Raw genomic sequence first — 18,054 nt, 5'->3', positions numbered from 1 at the left:
GGGTGATGAGGAGAAGTGGGAACAGGTGTGTGATTAGGAGTGAAGACAGCTGGAGATGGGTGTGACAGGAAACCAGAAAACTACTGAGCAGAGGACAGGTGAATGATGACAACAAACATGAACAGGAAAAACTAAACTGAAACAATAACTCAAACCGAAACAAGACAATAATCAAAACAACAAACTGAAAATACCAAACTATGACAGTGTATATTATATTTGATGTCTGTATGCTGTGAGCGCTCGGAACCGAAGCAAATTCCTTGTTTGTGCACACAAGCTTGGCCAATAAGATGATTCTGATTCTGACTGCTCTTTTTCCTCTCACACTTGTGCTCTAGGTAAACTGTAAACATAAAATTACCTGTTGAAGTTAATACAGATTTATTCAGTTTAAATGTTTTGTTTTTGTATTATTATAAAACCTTACATAGGTTCTTTTAAAGCTTTTTCTTACAGTACTATTCATTAATACATAACAGGTTATTAATTGTGTAAAATGTTAGATGCTTCTTAATGTTAGAAATAAAAAATGGTGGGCTTTCAGAGAGTTTTACTGACTAATTCCTCAAACTGGACCTTTGTTTGAGTGAGGCGAAGGTATAACTATTTCCATAAAGTCAATTCAAAAGGTTAAGCCACATGTGTCATTCTGTTGCAATTCTGTGGAGAAAAATTATAGAAGGAACACAAAAGTTTCAAGCAAGAGAACAGCAAATTGGAGTCACAGTCTGGATTTATTTGCTCAAAGTCACAAGAACTTTATCTTTAGTTTTGCCTTAATGATCATATGTTGAAATCAATACTTCAAACATCCTTGACTTAAAATTTATAACTACAAAACCTAAGAACACCAAAAATCTTGAAAACCAGTTCTTTGGTGAAGCAGAAATGATAAGCAGGAAATCTGATGGGATTTTTACAGTGATTCCCATCCCTTTATCATCCCTACAACCCCTACCCCCACCTCCACCCCCTACAGACACGAACACAGCTAGTAAACTGTAGGGAAACAGAGACCCATTCACACCCTGTAACTGGAGCCCAGATAAGGAGGAGGACTTCTAAAGTGACTTCAGTCTTCTACAAGAAGCGTTTTTTTATGCGTGTCTGCCCTCTGAGAGGGTGACAGTCTCATTAAAAGGCGAATCACACCTGCAGCTCAGACTTGTGACTCAGATCAAATTCTTTCACACAAAACTACACATGGAACTGCTCCAACAGCAGGTCATAAGCATCACTGTGCAGACAACTAAAGTCTTCATTTTATTTGAAGGCAGTCTGCCCATACTGCTATGTGTACATGTTTCTTTTTTTTTTGTCTCTTAAAGGGGAAACCCTTTTCATTGCTTTCTTTGTTTACATGTTTTCCTAGCCAGTTCAAAAAAAAAAATTCCAGTTTCCAGTTCGTCACTGTTTGCTCCATCCGTGCATGGACAGAAGTCACTAGAACAAAAATATACCAATAACGTCATCAATTAGGCCACATACAGTATGCAATCATTCTTAACCTTGGCCTCTTAAAACACATTCATGTCCACACAGTAAATCAGAAAAATGTCCATATTTAGAAATAAAAACAGCTGCAAAGATGACTGCTCTAAAGAAAAGGAAGATAAGAAACGCGGACTGTAATCCCCTTGTGTGGAGACAAAAACATGTCACATTTTATTAGGACCTCAAAATCACATCAACTGGTGTTTGAGAAATACAGTGACGCTCCCAAAATATTTAATGTAATATTTGTGTAATTATGACTTTAAAACAAACCTAAAGTGTAGATTCTTAGCTACAATTTCAGTTTATTCTTATGCAAGGTGTAGGTGCAGGTGTCCTCAGAACAAACAGTTCTATATGACTGAGGATTATAAGAACTATTAGGGGCCGTCCATGTGAAAAAGTTCTTTTTTGCTTTTGTGAAAAAAGCAAGAGTTCTTCTTTATTGTTTCAGCCCTGTGGTAACACAAACATGGCATTTTAGGAGCCTCAAAATGAAATTTTTTAATATATGGGCTCCAAAGTGAAAAAATCTTGAACGCCACTCTTGCATTTTTCTGTAGTCAGCCAAAACACAACCTTTTGGAAACAATGATGTCATAGCCCACCTCTAATCTAACCTACAACCTGAGGGCGTGATTTTTTTTCTTGCTGTGTTTACCTTTCACCCCCAGCATGCAAGCTTTATGTGCATGTTCAAAGTCTTTGTGTTTTCCATGTTTCTGGTGTATTTTGTGGCAGCGATACAGCACCGCATACAGGCCCAGCATAGTTACCACAGCATTTTGGGTCATTTTCAGTGTTTCTATGAGGATGAACACATTTTTTTTAAGAAATGGTTCTGTTTACAAGAATATTTTTTAAAAACAACAAGTAAAGAGATTGTTTTGGGAAAAGTGTTTCCATGTGGACAAGGCCTAAATCCTATCACAGAGCCATGATAAAGACTTTGATCTTTGCGTTCGCACTGCCTGGGGAACACAGTGATTGGCAACACTCAGCTGATGGTCACTGATGCATGTCACATTCACCAACAACAAAATTGGAGGACTCCACAGCTGGAGCTGTGTGTTGTGGGTCTTCGGTTTCATTTTTTAAAGCAAAGCTTGAAAGAGATCTGCAAAGATTCAGAAGGAGGATTATAGGTCTATCAGTCTACTTTGTGCAGCACATCATAGCAGACAAAGCTGAAAGTTAAGCAGCTCTACTTCAGCAATGCTAATGCAGTTTAAATAGAGCAGGAGCTGGAGGAGCATTAATTTTGCTTGGTCAGTCATTGTACATTTATGTATGATCCAAACACCTCCTCCTATGTCACTCATGTCCCTCTGAGCCAAGAAAGTTCTCACTCTAAAAAAAGATCTAAAAAAAAGACCCAATCAACATAATTATAAAGACTACAAGCGGCCAGTGCAAAAGCAAATGAACTAAAAACAAAAACTGGTGTATTAATTCAAATGATTGTAAAGACTGAAGCACCTGACAGATCTGCATTAGTCTATCTAGGTGTGTTTAGAAAAAAAAATTCAACCTAGCAACCCATTTTATAAAAGTCCTTTGTGCCTGAAGGGGCTCACATAGTGCTGGGCGATATAATGATACATATCGTGGGGACGATAGAAAAGTGTCTATCGTGATATATTTTCTTCTATCGTCTCTATCATTTCTATCGTTTCTGTCATAATTGTATCAATGATTCATGTAAATATTTCATAACGTAGGCTACAACGAATGTATTAGTGTTGTCACTTTGCATACATTCTGTTTATATAAGTGATAAATAATAAGAAAAAGGTAATATGCTAACTATGCTAATGCTAACTCTGCTATTAGACTGTTTTCATCATCTGACGCCAACACAACAAACCTCTTCTATCACTTAAAGAAGAACCATTAAAAAAAAAAAAATTAACAACCCAAAAAGTGCGAGGTCAAACAAGTTGTAAAAGAGCCGGGGAAAGTTGCGAAAAGTGAAACTATAGCCGGCCGAAGATAATGGAGTCTGTTGTCATTTGATACTGTTAAGTCATAACAGGTACATATATATTGCTGCACTAAAATGCAGAAGATCTCATTTATGAAAGTTCAGTTAAATGTCACTTCGAAATAAAGCTTGAAAAAGGTTAAATTAGATATTTTTTTTCATATTTTTCAGAGAATAACTGACAACGTACGTAATTGGGGTATATCGTGATACATATCGTTATCGTGAAATAAAATTATCCATATCGTGATATAGGATTTTTTCCATATTGCCCAGCACTAGGCTCACAGATGCCATTTACTTGCATTTTTTTAAACACCTATCAAAACAATGTGACAAAATGTAAGACCAGGAGTAGTGGTGTGACTTCTGACAATTTGTCCTTTTGTTTGATGAATTCAAAAAAGGTTAAAAAACAAAAACAACTGGACTTCTATTCTGTAGTTGAAGACATTTCGCTTCTCATCCGAGGGGCTTGAGGAGTTGAGCTTTTAAAGCTGAGATGTGATGTAAGCTGGATTGCTTGCAAATTGTTCTTGCTCTCCTAACAATAGAGGCTCATTAGGGTCCTTGTTTGTCTGACTCACTGATGGGCCACTCTGGTCACATGAGTGTTGATTGGAGTGAAACTGGCTGGGGATCAGGCCTAAAGCTCCATTATATGTTTTTGAAAGCTGAAATCTGAGACCTCCTCCTCTGTTTAATGTTGGTTTCTCCTTTTTGACATAGATGGCTTCTTTTACCCCCCTCTCGAACCATCTGTCTTCTCGATCCAAAAAATGAACATTTTGGTCCTCAAAAGAGTGTCCCTTATCCTTGAGGTGTAGGTGAACTTCTACTACAGAATAGAAGTCCAGTTGTTTTTGTTTTTTAACCTTTTTTGAATTTACCATGGCCTGGGTGACTGAGAATCTACACCAGCTTTTGTTTGATGCTGTATTGCAATCAGTTCTGCATGTCCTGTCATTTAATTTCGTGCAGCAGTTTTTATACTCAGTACCGCTTGGCCGTTTGAACAAAAATCAGCTTCTTTTTTGAAAACAAAAGACCATTCAGGTTTTTCGGTTAGAACTGAATTGCAAATTCTGTTGCTCAAAGGGCAAAACAAGAAATCAGGTGAACAAATGCTATCTGTTTGAAAAATCAAAAGAGTGTCAAGTTTTTTTTTTCTTTTTTAAGATTTTTTTTAAGATCAGGCTCTGTGATCCAACATTAACAGGCAAAACTAGATAATCAACTCAACCACAAACTTCAAACATGAGTCACTCGTTCTTGAGAAGTATAAGCAAAGCAGGAGGAGTCTCTGATTGCTCTGCAGAAAAAACTAACATGAAAATGAATTTAAAGGCAGGCAGTAATGTTGTAAAAGCTGCAAATTAGAGATCACATTAAGTAGACAGAACAAAGCGAATGGGAATTACAGAAATAACAAGGCACATCTTATTGTTGCTGACACTACGTTTCAGATAGGGCTGCAGCTATCCACTAACAGAAATTTCTGTTGACTAAATGAGTAACTGGATATACACGTCTGTGCTACTAAAGCCGAAAAGATCTTTCTGCAGGTCCAAACACTACTTGCAGTAATGTAGCAACTGAATTAACCTTTATAAACAGCTAAAGTTAATGTTTTTTTTGTTGTTGTTTTTAATTAGTGTAGAACTCTAACATTCATCCATCTTCTACAGCTTATCCGTGGTCGGGTCGTAGAGGCAACAGTTTCAGGAGAGAAACCCAGACATCCCTCTCCCCAGCGACACTCTCCAGCTCCTCCTGGGGGATCCCAAGGCGTTCCCAGGCCAGAGAGGATACATAATCCCTCCTGGGAGTTCTGGGTCTGCCCTGATGTCTCCTCCCAGTTTTGTTTTTTTTTAACATTAAAATAAGATCAAAGTGTCTACCCTCAGTTCTCTTCTTAGCCGTGTCTCACTCACAATCCCCGTTAAAGACAGCAGTGTCACTCTTATATTTGTATAAACACTGAACAACATCATGTGCATGTCCACTAAAGGTGGCAGCCTTTAAAATGGGTTCACTTCTAGCTAAATGAAGACTTTTACTCTCTTTTGCTGTGTTTTATCTTCATTTTAGCCACTGAACCCTCAGCATTGTTGTCAGAGTATCTGCAAAAACTATTTTGATCTGTCTCACTGATTGTTGTTTGTGTTTTAGGAAGGAAGAGAGATGAAGGAGGAGGAAAAGGGTTTCTAGAAATCCTGCTTCAAATGTTTGATTACAAAAAGATTAGGCTTATTTAATGAAGCCAACTGAAGCAAAAAGGGCAAATGGACTGTACTAAAATAGCAGCTATCTACCCAACCAAGCTATTTACCCATCCGCACACACATTCATACAACACTTTACTATAGCTTTACAAAGCTAATCTAAATAAATCATTCTATAGAGACTAATCTAGATCACATTTACAAACCAATGGGGCACATCTGAGGCAATGAAAGGTTCTGTGTCTTGCCAAGGTACACTTCACCATCACCAGTATGTCATTGCATACTGGTAGAATTAAACATCTGACTCTGTGGTTTGAGGATGACTGCTCTAACCACTGATCCACTGATCCACATCCGCCCCAAGGGCGAAGACAGCGAACGAGTTCAGGCAGAGAACTTAAGCTGTGTTGCTATTTTACACATGCACTCACACTCCTCATACCCTGTCATGGTTAGAATCCCAATCTGGATGGTCTATTTAAGGTGTAAAACTTCCCGCTTCACTCTGCATACCAATATTACTGTTGCTCATGCTGCTGATGCTTGATTCTATCAGCCCCTCCACCATCCCAACACCCACCTGAGGGCTCCCAGGTCAATGAAACTCTCTCTTTGCTCTAAATGTAGAGAGACATGTCCAGGAAGGGAATAGGACCAGAGCTTAGATAGCAAACTCCAATTATATATTTCACAATAAAGACATGAAAACTTTCTTTTGCGAGTTGTCTGACTGAAGGACATTTTAACAAGAAGTTTGAGAAACTGCAGCGTGTGACTGCCAAATATGTAACCAACCTTTAGGGACGGAACAAGTTGACTTATAGTGGGGTTTTTTTTTAGATTGTTAATCACTGTTGTCATACTGTTGAGGTAAGCTAATTACCTTCGCCAAAGAGGTTATATTTTCAGTAGTGTTGGTTGGTTGGTTGGTTGGTTTGTTAAGATTACTTAAAAACTAATGAACAGATTTTGATGAAATTTTCAGGAAATGTTGGGGTTGTTACAAAAACGAGCGATTACATATTTGGTGGTGGTCTGGATCACAATCCGGATCCTAGAGTTTTTTAATGACCCTATGGCAGTGGTGTCAAACTCCAGGCCTCGAGGGCCACTGTCCTGGAAGTTTTAGCTTTTTCTGCTCCAACACACCTGGTTTAATGACCTCCTCACCAAATCATCAAGTTCTCCAGAAGCATGTCCACAAGTCCATTTAAAGCAAGAACACATCTAAAACATGCAGGAGAGCGGATCCGGAGGAACGAAGTTTGATACATGTGCCCTGCGGCCTCGGTGGAGGTTTGTGCTCTCCAAGTGCTGCTAGTTTGGTTTTACAGTGGACACACTGTAAAGTATTTCTGATTTGGATTTGTTTGACATGATCCCATATGTTTGGCATTTTTGGTCAGTTTTCAGATTTTCTCCTTCTCCCTGTCTATGTCGACCATTATGCCACTATTACTATTTCACTTGGCAGCTTACAGATGTGACAGCGGCAGACTGACTTCAACTAATGCCAACTTGGTCCTTTCAGAAATCACACTAAAACAGCCAGAAGGCGTCTCAGACCGGCTTACAATGTTTTTTGAAAGATGCTTAAGTGAACTTTGTGCAAAAGGGATTATTGAGTGCATTCTGCTCTCCACTACTATTTTTATGCTCAATGATGTTTCTATAGTCATAAATATAGAGATTATTGTGTCTGATGGCTGTTCTATAAGACATTTAAACTTGCAAAACCTTGTCAAATAAATGGTTTGTTTTGGAGCTCTGTAACAGCCAACCCAACAGATGCAAAACGGCAGCAGGTTTCATCTTCTAAATTATTTATTCCCAGAGGCAGCAAACAACTCAGCGTGCCCGACATAGCCTTGAACCTGACCTTCTCAGTGAGATTAATGAGTTAGCCCAATGTTGTTGGGTTTTGCTCTAGTTGTTTAATAAATTGATCATCTGCAACACTGAGACATCTACAGGATCATGGCAAGGATTCACCTCCACGCTTACATCAAAGAGTACAGTATTAGTATGTGTTTGTTTGTTTATTTGGTGGTGTTTTGGTGAGGAGGTAATTGGTATCTGCTGTGCTCTAGAAAAACTGATTGAATAGATTATGAATAGAAGAACTTAGTAATATGGTTATGGTCATAAATATTTGTAAACAGTTGCAACACTGCAGTATTAATAACTGACCTGATACAGACTTGTGTCTAAAATACAACATGGTTATAATATCAAAAAATTGCCCAAACCATGTGTCACACTGTGAGTCCGTTCCTCTGTGGTTTATTAAAGTCATTAGAAGGTAATATCGAGAACTAATTTCCAACCGAAGCAAAGCTCTGAGGTAAATGTTTTAAAAGTAAACTCTGGAGGTGTTTATCTGAACTGGACTGAACTGAATTAAATTTTACTACTGTTGTTTTTTGTTCAGTGCCATGAGATTACTTTAGTTGTAAACTGGTGCTGTAAAACTAGGCTGAATTGAATTCCACCTTTGACCTGAGAGTGAACAAACAGCGGACAATAACACACAAGTGTGATGACTAAAAAACATGGCAATCAATTCGAAGTGTCAAAACGTTATCTCCTCCCTGTTCTCGGCCCCGTGTATAGGTCTGCACCACACACACACACACAAACACACAGTAAACCCTACGTCATGAAAACTGCAGATTCTCAGAAACGTCACCATTACAGAAATACTTGGACATCTCGAGCAGATGCTGCTAAGAAGAATTTGGACGATCTTCAGCCTGCAGCAAAAGAGAGGTATTTGGAAAAACTGCTTATAATTGCTGGCCAAGACATATGTTTTCTGCAAACTGATGATGAAAAGATTCTGCCAGCAACTATTTGTTGTTTTCATCAAGTCCTTATAAATATATACATAATAGTTCTTCTGAACACTCTAAGTCAATGTCAGCCTTGGAGCCTAGACTTAACCATTAGTAATAACATGATGCTGCCCGTGGCACGCAGCTCATGCCACGGGGTGTGTTGACTGGTATCACTGTCTAAACAGTCAACTAATGATTAGTGTAATGCAGTAGTTCAGTTTCATCTAATAAAAGAAATTATTACAGTACATGACGCAAAATGTGCAGAACGAACTCTGACGTTGCTCATAGTTATCCCTTTGAAATTCAAGTTTAACCTGGCCAGCCACAGACGCCTACGTTCCTCTAAACTGTTGAGTAACTTTACCTTGAATTGTGGTAGCCTGCGACAGTGCAAGTCTTCCTCACGATCTGACTGATTGCGGCAGCCACATACACGGCAATAATTCACCATTTCTTGATATTTTACTGGAAAAATACGGCACCACTGATACAGCACAAGCTTCTGTTAAAATGTGCAATCCTGCCAAGATGGCAAACTTCCAATTTCACTCTCTTAGAGATTTATGATAATGTAAGGATAATAATCTATCCATCCATCCGTTTTCTTTACCTGCTTCTCCTTTACGGGTTGTGAGGAGCTGATCTCTACCTCTAACTGTGCGAGAGGCACAATTATTATTATTTTTTTGGACAGGTCTCAAGTCCATCACAGGGACACATAGAGACAAACAAGACAAACAACCATTCACCCTCTCACTCACACTTACGGACAATTTTACATGCATGTTTTTGGTCTGTTGAAGGAAACTGGAGTACCTGGAGTAAATCCACGTGTGCACAAGGAGAACATGCAAACTCAACCAAGAAAGGCCCCAAATTAGGAAGCGATCCTGCAACGTTCTTGCAGGCGACAGCTCTAACCACTGCTCCACTGTGCTGTGATAATAATCGATCATGCACCTTTTGTTTGATATACAAAAAGGAAAAAAAAACATTTCCTCTGCTTCAAACAACAAGAATGTGATCTTCTGTTGTTCGTGCTTTGAGAGGCACTAAAATAAAATAAAATAAAATAAAATAAAAACTTTCCCTTATATTAATTACAAGATTTAAAAAGTCAATCAGTGAGATTTGTATTAACATACTATAAGAGTCTGCTTTTATAATCTGTTAGATACTTGTATGTTTTATATTTTCATTTAAATTTTCAAGCAGATGACACCATATACAATAAAAAAACCTTGAAAATAGTTTAGTTATTTGTCTCTGCAACAATATAAAAGCCAATCTTTTCCCAATGGGGTAATCCAATATGTATTGTGCACAGGAGGACTCCTGTGATCTTTTAATGGCTGGCAGGTTGAATCCCTTCCATTAAGCCTCCGCTGAATCCCACTTAAACTGAACTTTCTCCAGGTTTTAGGTCAACATTTGCATGTGCCAAGGAGCTTGACATGTTTATAGGCTTCTGACATGTGGGGACAGTCGGACAAAAAGGGGCAGAGACCCAGTTTTAAACGGGGAACAAAAGCAGCGTCTGCCAGGACAGATGCATGTTGGTGGGATGGTGCATGTTAATCAGGCTGTGGTGAGGAACAAAGAAGGCCAGCTGGTCAGTGTGGACAAGACAGATCAGAGGTGTCAAACACAACCACAGAGGAGGCTCTGTTCACAGGGATCACTTCTTACAAACAAACAAAAACTCAGCAACTAAAGAAGAAGTACCTAAAGGCAGATATATTATTATAAATGTAAGTACAGATAAAGATAGATAAAGCAGTCTTTCAAACACTATGATTAAAGGTTTTATATAAGCCTGTAATTACTCATTGGGGGACAAAAGGCTATTCCAGACTTTTGAAACGTCATGGCAACAAAAGAAACACTCAGAAATAATGCAGTTTATCTTTGTTGCTCAACACAAAGCGTTATGGGGTATTTTATGGAGCACAAACATTAACTTTTACAACTTTGAGCTAATCCTGAGTGCAGCTAACTCTACTCAACAACTTCTAGCTCCAAGTTGTCAGACCGTAAAAAAACGACCTTCTGTGTTTTTTGTAGTTTGCCACAATGTGTAATGCAGATGTAGAAAGTCACCAAGTGAGGTAAAAACGACTTGTTAAACAAATAAACTCACCAAAGTTACTGTTCTTCCAGAAGCGTTTTCATCTCCCGGATGTCTGTCTTTGTTCGGGATGTTTTTTTTTTTTTTTAAAAAAGAAGAAATAAAGCTGAGTTTGAGCAGAAGAACCTGACAGAAACCTAACAGCCAGCTGTTTGTTTATCGAGCTTTCCTTCGGGGACAAAAACATTAAAAACAAAACTCTCTGGCGTCTCACTTCAACTCGAAACTGCTCTGATGCAGTTTTTTTTTTTCTCATTAGGCTAGTCTACGTCATAAACTGTGCCAACATCCGGTAAGTTTCAAAATAAGACTCAAAAAGTCACATCTGGTAAGAATTTCAAAGTAATCACGTTTCAAGTTTCAAAGTAACTCATATCTCTTCAATGAAGCGGATGGTTTAATTCATTTACAAAAGTTCAATCATCTGAGTAAAAATGCTTTCCTTCTTATTTAATGTTTAGACTTCCAAACAACTGCATTAGTGTCGATTTGGACACAAAAGCATGAAAAGGTAATAATATACTTTCTAGCAAATGGTTAAAAAAGTGAAACAAGTGGGGTAAAACTTGGATAAATTCAAATAAAAGTGTAAAGCGGGGACATATTTTGTTTTTGTGTTACTTTCTGAAAGTGTTTATCATCATCTTTTGGCAAACTAATCAGACTTTTTTTTTCCTAAGTTGAGAAAATAAAAGTAAGAAATGTCTTCTTTTTTGTGTGTGTGAAAGTCAAACCTCTCTGTGTTCTCACTACCAATCTGGCAAATGTCTGCAGACCAACCAGCTGTCACTTTTCTTTTTCTTTTTCTTTTTATCACAGATCAGATGCACTTGGTTCTATAAAAAAATCATGAAAAACATTCATGTCAAGTATTTTATTTAATTACTTTTGCCAAAGAGCAGGTTATACTGGATAAATGTCTTCTGATGTGTCATTCATGGTCACTGTGTGTCAGCAGGTTTTAGTTTAATAAGCTCAACTGGGACCAAGCAGAACAGAAAAAAACTTTAAGTGAATCAAATTCATGATTCTCTTGGTTTTTATTTTCTTTCTCTTCCAATTTTTAGGTTACACATGACATATTCTAGATAGAATTCATTCAAAATTAATTTAGTGAGAACAAACTCTGCTCTTTTAGCTGGTGTCTTCATTCAGCTGTAACACGAAACAATAATGACCAAACTTGTGATGTGGAAACATGCAGAGCAGGACGAACCAGCAGAGCAGAGTTTAAACTTTATTCTGCTTTTAAAGCTCACGTTCCTCTGCCTATCCCTAATGTGTTACAGTCTTCTAGTTTTAACTCATATTTGATCTGTTGCACATAATCTAACTGCAAATCAGACACAAAGCAGCAGAGAGGGGTACTCTTAAAAGTGGATGATCACTGCAATAAATGTCAGACAGATTCACAAAATGCACATTCAGCTTGAAGACGGATACAAGATAAAACAGCTCAACATGCTGTTACAGACAAATGAAAAAAGACAAGAACACCAAACAGGTTTATTTGAACACAAAGGGTTATATTATACTGACATTAACTGGTTCTGCTGGAAGCTTGTTGCTGATGTGATGAACTTGCAGGACTTGTGAAGTCAGGACAGCCATCTAGTGCTGAAGTGAGGAAATCACAAGAAACTAGCAAAGATTATATGAATGAAATGCACTGCGAACGCTGAAGGTCTCTGCAGGAGAAGCTGAAACTGAGTTGTTAAAAGCTAAAAGAAACTAATGCTAGCTTAGAGCTAAAACTAAAAAGGCTAGTTAACGCTACTTAACAAGTAAGAGTAGCAAAACACTAGCTAAAAGTAGCAAAGCGCTAGTCAAAAGCTAAAAGTAGAATAGCATACCCCTGAAGCAGATTTAAAAGAGAACAAGGTTTTTGAGAGATCTCAGTGTATAGAGAGAAAAGAGTCTCAAAATACCTGTGCGTGTGTAAAATTATTTGTGCGTGTGTAAAAATATTTGTGTGTGTAAAAGTATTTGTGTGTGTGTAAAAATATTTGTGCGTGTGTAAAAGGATTTATGTGTGTGTAAAAATATTTGCGCATGTGTAAAAATATTTGTGTGTGTGTAAAAATGTATTTGTAACTCGTGTAAGCATCTTTGTGTGTAAGTTTGGATAGTTGTATCTGTGAAACATAATTGCAAGCCTTAAAAAGAAAATAAACCTTTTCCTACGCCTCCAAATGTTGAAAAAGTACACACAAGTCGCCAGATACACACACACAAAACTGCAGTTACGTACAGATCCAGTTACGAGTGCACAACTATTTTTGAGTCTCATTTCACGCTTCCGGGGAGCTCCCAGATTTGTGCGTAGATGTTGCGTTTAGGTGCTAGTAGAAAGCTGGGTCATCTGAGTTTTCTTCTGAACTTTTTTTTTTCATAGTTCAACACGGTCAGTAAAACGTGCAAGTTTTAACATCCACTTACTTCTGACGGTAGACCACGACTGCGATCACTGGGCTGAATCTGTGTATCATTCATCTTTTTAATTTTCAATTGACTATCAAAAATCAAATAATGAAAAACGGACTGGTTATTTTGGGTTTTTGTTTTTGAATATGACACCAAAAACAAATAAATGCCTGCTTTTTCGTATTTTACTTTTAGGCTAAGATCGAAAACACGAAATCGGAAAAACGGGCAGCAGGACAGAATTTGATTTTATTATTTATTTGGTCGGGTTTAGGTGACCCGGAAGTGCCTTTATGCGGCAGTTCATGTAATGTAGTAGCTACTATCGCTAGAACCACGGATCGAGGACTCGTTTAAGCGGTTTGAGCCTCAAACCAATTCGTAAGTTTCCATGGCTGATGGGTCTGACTGGATTATCTTGTCCTGATTGATTGATATTGAACAAACATAAATATGTAGATGCCTCATTACGACCCGGAGCGCATCTGCCGTCGCCGCCATGTTGGACGGATCTCTCCTCTCTCTAAGAGCCAACAGGAGTAAACACAGAGCGAGCAGCTATGACCGGATTTTATATCACAAGGAATTACGTTTCACAAGTAAGACTGAACAATAATTTTGGTTATTTGACCATTTGTTATAATATGTTATCGTAGCTAACGTTATTTGGTAAACAACAAAATGCTAACAGGAGGAAGTGGTGCTCCTCTCTCATTAGCTCTTTCTGGGGTTTTTTCTTCACACTTTGAAGGTTTCCCAGTAACACAGATTTAAGGAGGCAATGAGAAGCTGCAGTAAGAAGGGAGGGTTTTGTTGCTACAGTCGTCTCAGCTCTGTAATGAACATTTCAAACAAGAGGACTGTAACAGGACCAGCTTAGAGATGATGTGACACCACCTGTCTTCAGCTTCCCATCTCATCTCCAAAGAGGTGTTTTTTTACTGTACATGTTAACAGAAATGTCTATGATTCATGTGTAAACACTTTGTTAAACCTGTTTTTACCTGTTAGTTCTTTCTGCATGTTTAGGAATTAATGATGTATTGTGTGTGTATTACAATACACTGTGGGATACTAAAACCTTTTTAAGTTGTTTTCAATTAAATTATTTTTAACTTTTATGTGTCTTATATTTTAGGAACACAGATACCTGAAGGCCATATAGTATGGCATATTAATAAATTTATATTTCAATACATTTCATATTTTAATAAAGAAACAAGTTTGATTTTTCATTCAAATTTATTTCACTCTCTCACACACACATATACACACACACAATCCTGAATCCAATTCTGTGTTCATACTTGTAATACATACTTGTAATGTGTCTAACTCTGCCTCGGTGTTGAGTCCTTTCAAGACACACAGCTGCCTCCACCTCTAAAAAAAGCCGCTCCCATGTTTACCCTGGTTTTATTCTTTCTTTTCATTCTGCTTTTCGTCACAGGTCTTCTTCTGTTTACCTTTCTTTGGTTTCTGAGCAGGTGCCACTCGAGAAATTGGCAGTTTTCCCATAACTGCTTACTGTTTCTCCGCCATTAGCACAGCTGCAGCACACCGGCAATCACTCTGGGAGACGGGTGTGAGCAGCACGTGCACGAGCGTCATTGACACTGCGAAGACCCGCCTCCTGGCTCTGATTGGTTGTTTCTGACCGGGAGTGGTGAATTTCTGCAAATGGCAACAGGACCACTGGGAAGAGCCAGAGGAGCTGGATTTTTTTACAGATCTGTCTCATATTCTACTCTCAGGACATATGTATAGTTTGAACAAATATATCTGTAGATCATTTGGGTAATGATCATTTTGTCCTACAGCGGTTGCCGTATGTATTATGTTGTTACGTCACTACCGGTGATATCGTTCTAACTGAAAGGATTCATCTGAGTTGCCTCGCTGCTGTCTGTCTTTTTTTTATTACAATGCTACCATAGGGCAAGCACTTACATGGTGTCAGAAGGGATTGTGAACCTGTTACTCGTAAATACGTTGTTTTTTTTCCAACAGACTTTTACTTTAACCCTGCATCGTCACTCTGCCCCATCTGGCTGAAACGCACACGCTGTGGATATAATGGCGGACGGTTTTCGCAGACCCGACCCTGTGGTTTTCAATAAAAATGTGGTCGAAAACTGGCAGATATTCGAACGGGAGAATGACATTTTTATTGCTGCTGCACACCATGACAAGCCTGCCAAGACGAGGGCTTATATTCTTCTCAACATCGCGGGTCCGGACGCCAGCCAGCGGGAGCGCTTGTTTGTTTATGCTGCAGCTGTACTTGGTGCGGACGGAGCCGTCATCACTCCAGCAGAGTCAAGTGAGGACCCTAACTGTTTGAAATGGAAATTCCGTGAAATTTGCAACCCCAGATGCAACAGAACAATGGAGCGGCACAAGTTTCATTTAAAAAATCAAAGACAGGGTGAGAGCATTGAATCTTTTGTCAGCGATTTGAAAATAAAACCTAAGACCTGTAATTTCAGAGAGCTTACTGATGAACTGACCTGTGACAGAATAGTTTGTGGTATCTCAAGTGACTCTCTCAGAAAGGCTTTGTTAAGAGACAATGATTTAACTCTAGCAAACGCATTCACAAAATGACAGAAGAAGGAAGCAAAACATTAGCTAACCAAGCTATGCTATGCGATGCTGTAAAATACTCCTCCAGCAAACAACTACCTAAGCCCCAGCCACATATTATAACTGACTGCAATAATTGCGGAGGCTCTCACATTGCAAAAAGAGAAAAATGCCCAGCATTCGGACAGCAGTGCCGTAAGTGCAGGAAAATGAATCATTACAAAAACTGCTGCAAAGGCAAACCTCCAAATCCTGCCAGAAAGACGTACAGACAGTCAGTACATGAAGTTGCCATTGAACAGCCAACTCTAGATGACACTTTCTATGTGGATGGAATTGAGGTTGACAGCATCACACCAAAAGCAGATATTAAGCTGGAAGGTTATGTCACCATTCACATTAATGGTGTTCCCATTGAATTTAAAGTTGACACAGGAGCAAAATGCAACGTGTTATCCCTCCACGCATTTAACAAAGTGTCAAACGGGGAGCAACTGACCAACCGTGGAGATCCACTCAACCTAGTTGCATATGGTGGCAATAGGATTCAAACTAACGGCCTAGTTACACTACCATGTGATTTCAAAGATCAACATCATTCACTGAGCTTCTTCATAGTAGACAAAGATGTACAACCATTACTTGGTTTTCAAGCATGCGCAGATATGGAAATTGTCAGACTAAGTCCCGAAGTTCATCAAGTCGATGCAGAGAGCGGTGATACCTTCAAAAATAAGGTAATCTCACAATTCAAAGACTTATTCAGTGATGAACTGGGAGAGCTTCCTGTTACATACTCCATGACATTAAACCCATATGTGACACCTGTCATGAGACCAGCACACCGCATCCCTGTGTCGATGCAAGACAGAGTTAAAGCTGAACTCAAACGAATGGAAAACATAGGAGTAATAACACCGGTCACAGAGCCCACTGACTGGGTTTTCTCACTAGTTGTGGCGCACAAGAAGGACAAACAAGAAATCAGGCTTCGCATAAACCCCAAAGACCTTAACATGGCCTTAAAACGCCCTTACCATCCTATGAGGAGCGTTGAAGAAATAGCTGCAAAGATGTCAGGAGCAACCGTGTTTTCCGTGCTGGATGCAAAAAAATTATTCTGGCAGGTGCGCCTCGAAAAAAAATCATCACTGCTGACTACATTTAGCACACCTTTCAGTTGATACAGATCTCTGTGAATGCCCTTTGGAATTAACTCAGCCAGTGAAGTTTTCCAGCGATCCATGTAACAGTTGTTCACTTGGCTTCCCTGTTCCGTCATTGTGGATGACATCATCATTGGTGGTCGTGACCTGGCCGACCACGACGCAAACCTCTGCAAAGTACTGGAGCGTGCTAGACATGTCAATCAGAGACTGATTCCACATAAATGCAAGTTTTGATTGAGTGAAGTGCACTACGTCGGCCACATCTTTACAAAAGAAGGTCTCAAGGCTGATCCTGCAAAGACTACAGCCATCACCAACATGCCTTTCCCAACCGACATCACCTCGCTGCAACGATTCCTTGGCATGGCTAACTACCTTGCCAAATACATTCCCAATTTCAGCGACATTGCAGCCCCCCTGAGGAAATTGACTCACAAGGACACTGCTTGGTGCTGGCTTCCCCAACATCAAATGGCTTTCGACCGTCTCAAATCTTGCCTGACCAGCCCACCTGTCCTCTACTTACTACAATGTTGCGGAGCCTGTCACCTAAACCTGCGATGCATCCTGTTTTGGTCTAGGAGCTGCCTGCATGCAAAATGGCAAACCCATCACTTTGATGTCAGGGACTACATGGAGAATACAGTTTTGACTACCAGTGACTCTCTTCCAGCAGTTACTGCACCTCACACAGCACACATACTGCCGTCAGACACTGCAGATCCACAGATGTCATCTTCTCCAAAGACACATATTCCAGAACAGTCTGCTACCCACAGCAAAGCTTTATACGTCACACGCTCAGGTCGAGTATGCAGACCGAACCCTAAGTTTATGGACTAAATGTGCTGATATTACATTGTTATTTGTTCTGAAGCACTGGAAGTAGGTTATGTGCGTAGATTTCAATATGTTACATGTGTTCATAACCATTACCTTATTTATTTTCTTACACAGGGCCATATGCATAATGTTTAATTATTTTGATAATGGGGATGACAGTTATTTAAACAACTGGTGCTTAGTTATGTTTGGGACAACTGAAAAAAAGAGAAGAGTAAGTAATATTAATTTCTGTTTACATGGAGATATTATCTAAGGGGAAAGGATGTAGATCATTTGGGTAATGATGATTTTGTCCTATTATGTTGTTATGTCACTACCGGTGATATGTTGTATGGTGCCTGTTAGCTGCGGT

The 18,054-nt window shown here is 39.0% G+C and overlaps 1 protein-coding gene across 1 annotated transcript in view; it reads right to left on the bottom strand.

The window, feature by feature from the left end:
• Positions 1–10,935, bottom strand: part of LOC108247092 (E3 ubiquitin-protein ligase pellino homolog 1) — a 27,943-nt gene extending 17,008 nt beyond the window's left edge. The window contains exon 1 of the mRNA XM_017434974.3: positions 10,690–10,935. The gene's annotated coding sequence lies outside the window, so the exon portion shown is untranslated. The remainder of the gene's footprint in view (positions 1–10,689) is intronic.
• Positions 10,936–18,054: the final 7,119 nt, after the last annotated feature.

The sequence above is a fragment of the Kryptolebias marmoratus genome, linkage group LG3 (assembly GCF_001649575.2).
Source record: "Kryptolebias marmoratus isolate JLee-2015 linkage group LG3, ASM164957v2, whole genome shotgun sequence".
NCBI lineage: Eukaryota > Metazoa > Chordata > Actinopteri > Cyprinodontiformes > Rivulidae > Kryptolebias > Kryptolebias marmoratus.
This window is presented reverse-complemented; position numbering and strand designations above follow the sequence as displayed.